This window comes from Hyaena hyaena, unplaced genomic scaffold, assembly GCF_003009895.1.
Source record: "Hyaena hyaena isolate Hyena2069 unplaced genomic scaffold, ASM300989v1 scaffold_210, whole genome shotgun sequence".
NCBI lineage: Eukaryota > Metazoa > Chordata > Mammalia > Carnivora > Hyaenidae > Hyaena > Hyaena hyaena.
In genome coordinates, this window is record NW_024080841.1 from 1225414 (window position 1) to 1233455 (window position 8042).

An 8042-nucleotide genomic window follows, 5' to 3' on the forward strand; every position below is an offset into this window, starting at 1 on the left:
GAGCCACCCAGCACCCCTCAGCACTTTTAATACATAGTTTCTTGTAGCACATTTTAAAATGTCAACTTTATTAAACTATAATTCACATATAATAAAATATACCCATATTGAACCCAAGTTTGCTGGGTTTTGACAAATGTCCATACTGCTATCACTATCACCACAATCAAGGTAGAGAATATTTCCATCACTTCAAAAAGCTCCTTCATGCTCTGTACAGCTAATTCCCCCATCCCTCCTTTACTTTTGTCCCAAGTACTATATTGCTATGACTATAGACTAGCTTTGCCTGTTCCAAAGTTTCATATAAATGGAATCATGCAGTACGTTCTGTTTGGTGTCTAGCTTATTGGGCATTGTAGAATGTTCTTGAGATTGCTCTGTGTCGTTGTGTGTGTCAGTTTTGTCCCTTTTGATGTGTTGTATTCCACCGTGCAGATATACCACAATTAGTTGCTCCATTCATTTGCTGTTGGAAATTTGGGCTGTTGCCAGTGTTTTGCTACCATAAGTAAAGCTTATATGAACATTTTGTGGGCAGTTTTTGTGTGGACATGTATTTTCATTTCTCTTTGAGATGAAATATGAATATACACATACATATACATGCACGTATACACAAATATACATGATATAATGGTAAATATGTGTTTAACTTTATAAGAAAACTGCTGAATTATTTTTGTAGTGGTTGTACTATTTTATATTCCTAGCAGCTGGTATGAGAATTTTCAATTCTTCTACATTCTCACCAACATGATATTGTCAGAGTTTTAAATTTTAAAAAAATTTTTCTTATATAGCATTTTATTTTATTTTTTATTAAACAATTTTTAGTGTTTAATTTTGAGAGAGAGAGAGAGCGCACGTACAGTGGGAAAGGGTCAGAGAGAGAGGGAGAGACAGAATCCTAAGCAGGCTTCAGGCTCTGATCTATCAGCACACAGCCCGACGTAGAGCTAGAACTCACCAAACTGCAAATTCACGACCTGAGCCAAAGTCAAATGCTAACCGACTGAGCCACCAAGGGTACCATATAACATTTTATTTTTTAAAAAACTTTCTTTTCATAGAAAACATTTTCACATTAAATATTCCTAGAGTGTGAAAATAACAATTTTTTACTTAATAGTTTTATATTTGTAGACAGATTATTTTAGGACAAGTAAAATAACCACATTTTAGGATTAAATCTCGGTTTAGAATCTGTAATATTTTGGGGCGCCTGGGTGGCTCAGTCGGTTGAGCGTCCGACTCCTGCTCAGGTCATGATCTCATGGTTCATGGGCTCAAGCCCCATGTCGGGCTCTGTGCTGACAGCTCAGAGCCTAGAACCTGCTTCGGATTCTGTGTCTCCCTCTCTCTCTGCCCCTCCCCCACTCACACTCTGTTTCTCTCTCTCAAAAAATTTTTTTTCCAAAAACGTTTAAAAAAATTAAACACTAGGGGCGCCTGGGTGGCTTAGTCGGTTAAGCGTCCGACTTTCGCTTGGGTCATGATCTCGCGGTTCGTAGGTTCGAGCCCCGTGTCGGGCTCTGTGCTGACTGCCAGCTCAGAGCCTAGAGCCTGTTTCACAGTCTGTGACTCCCTCTCTCTCTGACCCTTCCCTGCTCACGCGGTCTCTCTCTCTCTCTCTCCTAGAAATAAATAAAACATTTAAAAAAAAATTAAACACTGATTTTCTGCCAAGTCTTTACTTATGAATTAACAGTCTTTCCCTATCTCTGTCATCTCCAGGACAAATACAGTTTGATCCCATATTGACAGTAATAAAGCTGAATTCCCTTTAAGAGTTTGATAAGTTAAAGGCAAAAATTTCACATATCCTGTTTAGTTATCCTGTGAGTCTTGTGAGAAGCTGAGAGACAACCCCATAAACTCACCAGCATAAGGAACCCAGTCTCCAAATTTCTTAGATACAATTTGTCTCGAACCTTTTCCCCAAAGACTAAATTCTAAATATAACCAGGTGATTAGGAGGTTTGTCTCACCATTGGACGTACCTGTTATTGCCTCTGTATTGTGAGTTGAATTGTATGACAGAGCAGAGGCAAAGATGTGTACAATCAGTTCTTAAGGTGTTAAGTCAAAAAGGTTAGAGCTCCCACAGTGCGGCAACAGCTTTGCAGGTGCCTACATCATGACTGTTCAGATAACAAAGCCCAGCAAAGATGAGAGCCCAGAGGGCCCCAAGCCCTGCCTGGGCAGCTTTCTGCAAAGCATTTCCTCGAACATAGTAACTGGTTGTCCAAGGCCCCAGTGACAATGGAGAGTAAGGCTGCAGCCAGGGTACAATCCATTACAGAACCAGGATTCAAATAAGCAGCTGGAATTAAGCCCAGGAGCAAAACACTGCCAACCCTCTCACCAGTCTAGTGGAGAGACGCGGGGTCCAAACCCTAATGGCGGTCAGGAGACAGGTGAATATGCTGTATTCTACAGCATCCTGGGGCAGGTGGGTCCTGGAGAAATGCTGAGACCAGAGCCAGGTCTGACCACTGAGATTCATAGCAACAGAGCTCGGCCTCCTCGGGCACCGCACAGGACACACAGCCTCCAGAGACTTCCTGTCTCTGTCCTGAAGATGCAAGGTCACCCCCAGAATTAAAATTTTTCATTGCTCTAGTGGGGTATGTAGAGATATCAGTTGTGGTCTTAATTTACATTTATCTGCATGCTAATGATAGCACGTCTTCATATGCATATATCTTCTTTTGTGAAGCCCTGGCACTGTTTTGATTTGCAGCTTGGGGCCTTTTTTCTGTGTCTCAAACACTACTAGCTTGTTCCTCCTCCCTATCCTTGACTTGCTTTGCATTTTCTTTGAAGTTCTTCCTTCGAATTGTCTTGAGACTCCTCATCAGTGAGATCTCATCTCAAATGACACCTCCTCAGAGAAGCCTTCGTTTTTTTCCTTTTTCATTTTTCGTCACTTTACTCTATATGGGAAATTATCTTATTTATATATTTGTTTACTTTCTTTTGTTTTAAAAGATTTTAAAAAGTTTATTTTGACAGAGAGAGTGAGAGAAAACAAGTAGGGAAGGGCAGAGATAGAGGGAGACAGAGAATGCCAAGCAGGTTCCACCCTCAACGAAGAGCTATCAGCACAGAGCCAGATGCTAGGCTCAAACCCACGAACCATGAGATCATGACTGGAGCCAAAATCAAGAGTCTGATGCTTAACAAACTTAGCCACCCAGGCACCCCTATATTTGTTTACTTTCTTATCATTTGTCTATGTCCACTAGGATGTGAACTCCACAAGAGTGTGTCTCTGTCTGGTTTGTGGTCAACAAGGAAAATGAAACCATATAATCAGAGACTGTACCCAATGGTATGACCTCCTGAAAATCCATTAGTCAAAAGCCTGGAAAGCATTATTTAAAAGCTGCAATATTAGATTGTTAGTGCATATTTAAAAGGGCTTTATTGCCGCTGTTAGAACAGTGCATGGGCCACTGTAAATGCTCGATAGGTATTTGCTCAACAAATGGCAGCGCAGAGTTCACAAAGTGCTCTCATAAGAGTCCCACTTAAATCGTTCATTTATTCCACTCACATTTGCTGAAAAGTATGGAAATATGCCAACCATTATGAGGATATAAAGAAGAATAATTATCCCTCCTCTCAAGTTGCTTGTGATCTTTTTAAAAAAATGAGTTCTTATTGCAATATTAATATATGTTAATGATAGAAGGTTAAATAGTACAGAAGAGAAAGTCACTGCTTCTTCTCAGAGATAACCATTATTAGTAGTTTCTTTTGTATCCATCTAGAATGTAGACAATCATACACATGTGTACACACACGTACACATATGCATACACACACACACATACCCCCCAAGATGGCGACATAAGAAAGTATAGGGTTTAAAAAAAATTATTTTAATGTTTTTTTAAATGTATTTCTAGGAGAGAGAGAGAGAGAGACAGCGTGAGCAGGGGAGGGTCAGAGAGAGAGGGAGTCACAGACTGAAACAGGCTCCAGGCTCTGAGCTGGCAGTCAGCACAGAGCCCAACGCGGGGCTAGAACCCACGAACCACGAGATCATGACCTAAGTGAAAGTCGGACGCTTAACCAACTAAGCCACCCAGGCACCCCTAAAAAAATTTTTTTTAATGTTTATTTACTTTTGAGAGACAGACAGAGAGAGAGAGAGACAGAACATGAGCAGGGGAGAACAGAGAGAGAGGGAGACACAGAATCTGTAGCAGGCTCCAGGCTCAGAGCTGTCAGCACAGAGCCCGACGCAGGGCTCGAACTCATGAACTGTGAGATCATGACCTGAGTTGAAGTCAGGTGCTTAACTGACTGAGCCACCCAGGCATCCCAGAAAACATAGTTTTTAACTTTATGATCTTATGATGGAGACTAGTGTTGCCAGACTTAGTAAATAAAAATATAGGGGGCCAAGTTACATTTGAATTTCAGGCAAACAACAAATAAAAATTTTTAGCATAAGTATGTCCTAAATATTGCATGGGCTATACTTCTACTAAAATATTATTTGTTCCTTAGCTGAAATTCAAATTTAACTGGTTACTCTGTGTTTTACCTGACAATCCTGGGCAGAGACAGATGTTCCAAATCTTCAATTACAGTATGGTGCTATATTTGCAGTAACAGAAGTCAAGACACAAGTTGAGGGTCCACAGAGGAGAGACTCAGCAAAAGCAGACATTTGTACTGGGACCCAATATATGGATAGGAGCTTGATAGTAGCAATTAGAGAAAAACGTCAGGAAAGAGCATATGCAAATCAAAGCTGTGGAGAGATTGGGCAGATTTGGAAAATAGTATGACATTTAATGTCAGAGAGGTTTTTGGGCCCAAGAAATTTGTGGGGATAAAATAGCTGGAATAGGAAGAAGGTAAAGGGCAAATGGGATCCGATTATGAAAGATTCTATACACAAGTTAAGAGGGGAGTTATTATTCTGTAGACCAGCATTTGCCAGATTCTTCCTCCCTCAGCATTTAAAAAAGAAATTCTAGAACCCCTTTCATAGAAATATGTAATCTTGCAAAGCCTTTTTGGATTTATATTTTTAATCATTTTTATGGTATATTGTAATTGAGTGAACTGAAGCAAAATTATATAGCTATCATATTATGAAGTTTATTTTAATGTCAGTAATATACAGAGACAAATCTTGACTATTCCCCAATTAACAATGAATGCACGCTGCTTAATTTACTTTTAATTCTGTAGTAAGTATGATTTTTCAACTAATAAATTAGGATGTGACATATACAATGTTTGGCTTTCAGACCAAGTGTATACTAAAGTGTGGAAATGAAATTTAATTTTGTTCTATAGCGTCAAAAACAGTTCATATTCTTCTCATGACCTGATGTGTCGAATTGTTGCTTTTTTGCAGCTTAACGTAACAGATTTGTTTTTATCTTTTAATGTTTTGTTTCTTTTTTTTAAGTTTATTTATTTTGAGAGAGAAAGAGAGAGGAGAGGTGAGGCAGAGAGAGGGAGTGAGAAAGAATCCCAAGCAGGCTCTGCACTGCCAGTGAGGAGCCTGATGCAGGGCTTGAATCCACAAACCATGAGATCATGACCTGAGCAAACCAAGAGCTGGCTGCCTAACTGGCTGAGCCACTCAGGTGCTCCTATCATTTTATTTCTTTCTTAATGACAGGATAGGAGGCAAGGTTTCAGACTTTTCTTGGTAAATAACACACAGCTTGGTATGAATAGTATTTACATCCAGCAAAGTAAATTACATTCCAGCCAAAGAGAAAATAATTTCCGCTATATTCTCTCATTTTAACACTGTTTTTATAATTATTTGATGTACCTTCAAAGCTTTTGATAAGAATCATGCAATTTACAGATCTCTTGATGTTCTACACGAGGCAAATTGGTATTATTATAGTTTTTTCTCCCCATTATCCTGTTATATTGCAATATTTGTGTTTTACAGGTTTTCTGTCTTTAACCAATGGTTCATATAGCTTAGCAAATTCTAAGGCTAATGTTCCTGAAATCACCATTCGTGTCAGAAAACAGAGATTTTCCTACACATGTTCTGTCCCCATCTCAACTCATCCTTCCCTCGTGACGAAGCACTATCTTAACTTTATGATATTTACTTCCTTATTTTTCCTAACAGTTTTATAACCCAAGTGTGCTATACTTGAAAATGTATTCTATAGTTTTGCCTTTTTTTGTTGTTTTAAGGTTTGCTTTTTGAGTCTTTTAAATTACAAGTGTCCTCTTCATATCTCTTATTTTTCTCTTTGCAATTATTTGTTCTAGAAACATGAGGATTGCCCACGGTCTGGATTTGTTGATTATATTCCCCTTTTAACATGTGCCTCTGTCCTCTTATTCCTGTAAAATGGTATTTGGATCTTGAGGACTAGTCAGATTCAGACTTAATTGGTTTAGCAGGATCATTTCACAGTTGGTGATATATTCTTCATTAGGAGGCACATAATGTCTGACTGTCTCTCTTTTGTGCCCTGAGCCACTCTACACACTTAATGTTTGGATTGATTTAGTTCTTTAGGGGTTGCAAAAGGTACTATTCCTATTCTCGCTTTTCTTCTTCATTTATTTATTGGAAATCATTTATAAAGAGAAACTTTGTCTCATCTATTATTTGATTATGTAGTATAAAGTTCCTATACGAAAGGCAGGTTAAAGAATTCTATCCTTTTGCTTCCTAGTTTTCTAAATGGATAGCATCTTCAAGGTGACCAACAGCTCTCAGAGAGTGTGTGTGCATGTGTGTGTGTGTGTGTGTGTGCACAAGCACGCAAGTGCCCACATGTGTGTGTGATAATGAACTAATGAATTTAAACATTATTGATGTCTTCAGACCTCCCATTGATATTACCCTTATTCATCCTAAAATCATCTCCTCTTCAGGACAGCTCTTCGAGTTGGCTCCCAAGTCCTCAAGAGATATATTTTAGAAATCTGTTAATAAAAAGATTCTGGATGGAAGAAAAGACCATGAAGGAAATAAGAATCTTGCACCAAAAGGATGTGGTCTGGCTGGCTTAAGGAATTTTGTTTTGTAGTCTGTACATACCATATTTCACTGGAAATTGAGTTTTCTTTAATATTGTTAGTCTCATGCCAGTGTGGGTGGCAAGATTTACCAAAGACAAGCACTATTAGAATGTGAGTCATAGAAACTCTACCTGACAAGAGAAATAAGAGGTTGTCTGACAGGTCCAAACTCTCTTTCTTGCTGGGAAATCACCGTGCCTGGCCTTGAAGAGGAACCACCCTCTCCTCTAGGTGATGCATAGCTAAGCTTTGGCAATAGTTCACAGTCTCTGGAGCATTGGCGCTGTCTGGGTCCATTTATGTCCTCAAGCTTCTTTGCCGTTAATTGCAGCTTCTCTTATTAGAGTCTATGTTTAACCCCTTTGAAACTAGTTAGCATAGGGAAGTGTTTGCTTTCTCAGTGAAATATTTTAAATACACAGAAAAACAAATAGGGAAACATTACAAACATCTGAACAATGACTACCTAAAACTCACAAGTTTTAGGGGCACCTGAGTGGCCCAGTCAGTTAAGCATCCAACTTTGGCTCATGTTATGATCTCACGATTTGTGGGTTTGAGCCCTGTATCGGGTTCCGTATCGACAGCTGAACCCAGAACTTGCTTCAGGTCCTGTGTCTCCCACTCTGTCTTTGCCCCTCCCTCACTTATGCTCTTTCTCTTTCTCTCAAAAATAAATAAATAAACATTAAAAAGTAAAATAAACTATGCCACAATTTAAAAAATAAAGTAAATATTGGGGCACCTGGGTGGCTTAGTCAGTTAAGCGTCCGACTTTCGCTTGGGTCATGATCTCGCGGTTCGTCGGTTCAAGCCCCACGTCGGGCTCTGTGCTGACTGCCAGCTCAGAGCCTGGAGCCTGTTTCAGAGTCTGTCACTCCCTCTCTCTCTGACCCACCCCTGCTCACGCTGTCTCTCTCTCTCTCCTAGAAATAAATAAAACATTAAAAAATTTTTTTAAATAAAAAATAAAGTAAATATCATAATTTTATTATTTTGTCATA

General features: G+C 39.2%; 1 pseudogene; it reads right to left on the reverse strand.

Moving 5' to 3' along the window:
* Positions 1-2095: 2095 nt before the first annotated feature.
* Positions 2096-7335, reverse strand: LOC120238459 (annotated as a pseudogene).
* Between the last annotated feature and the right edge of the window lie 707 nt (positions 7336-8042).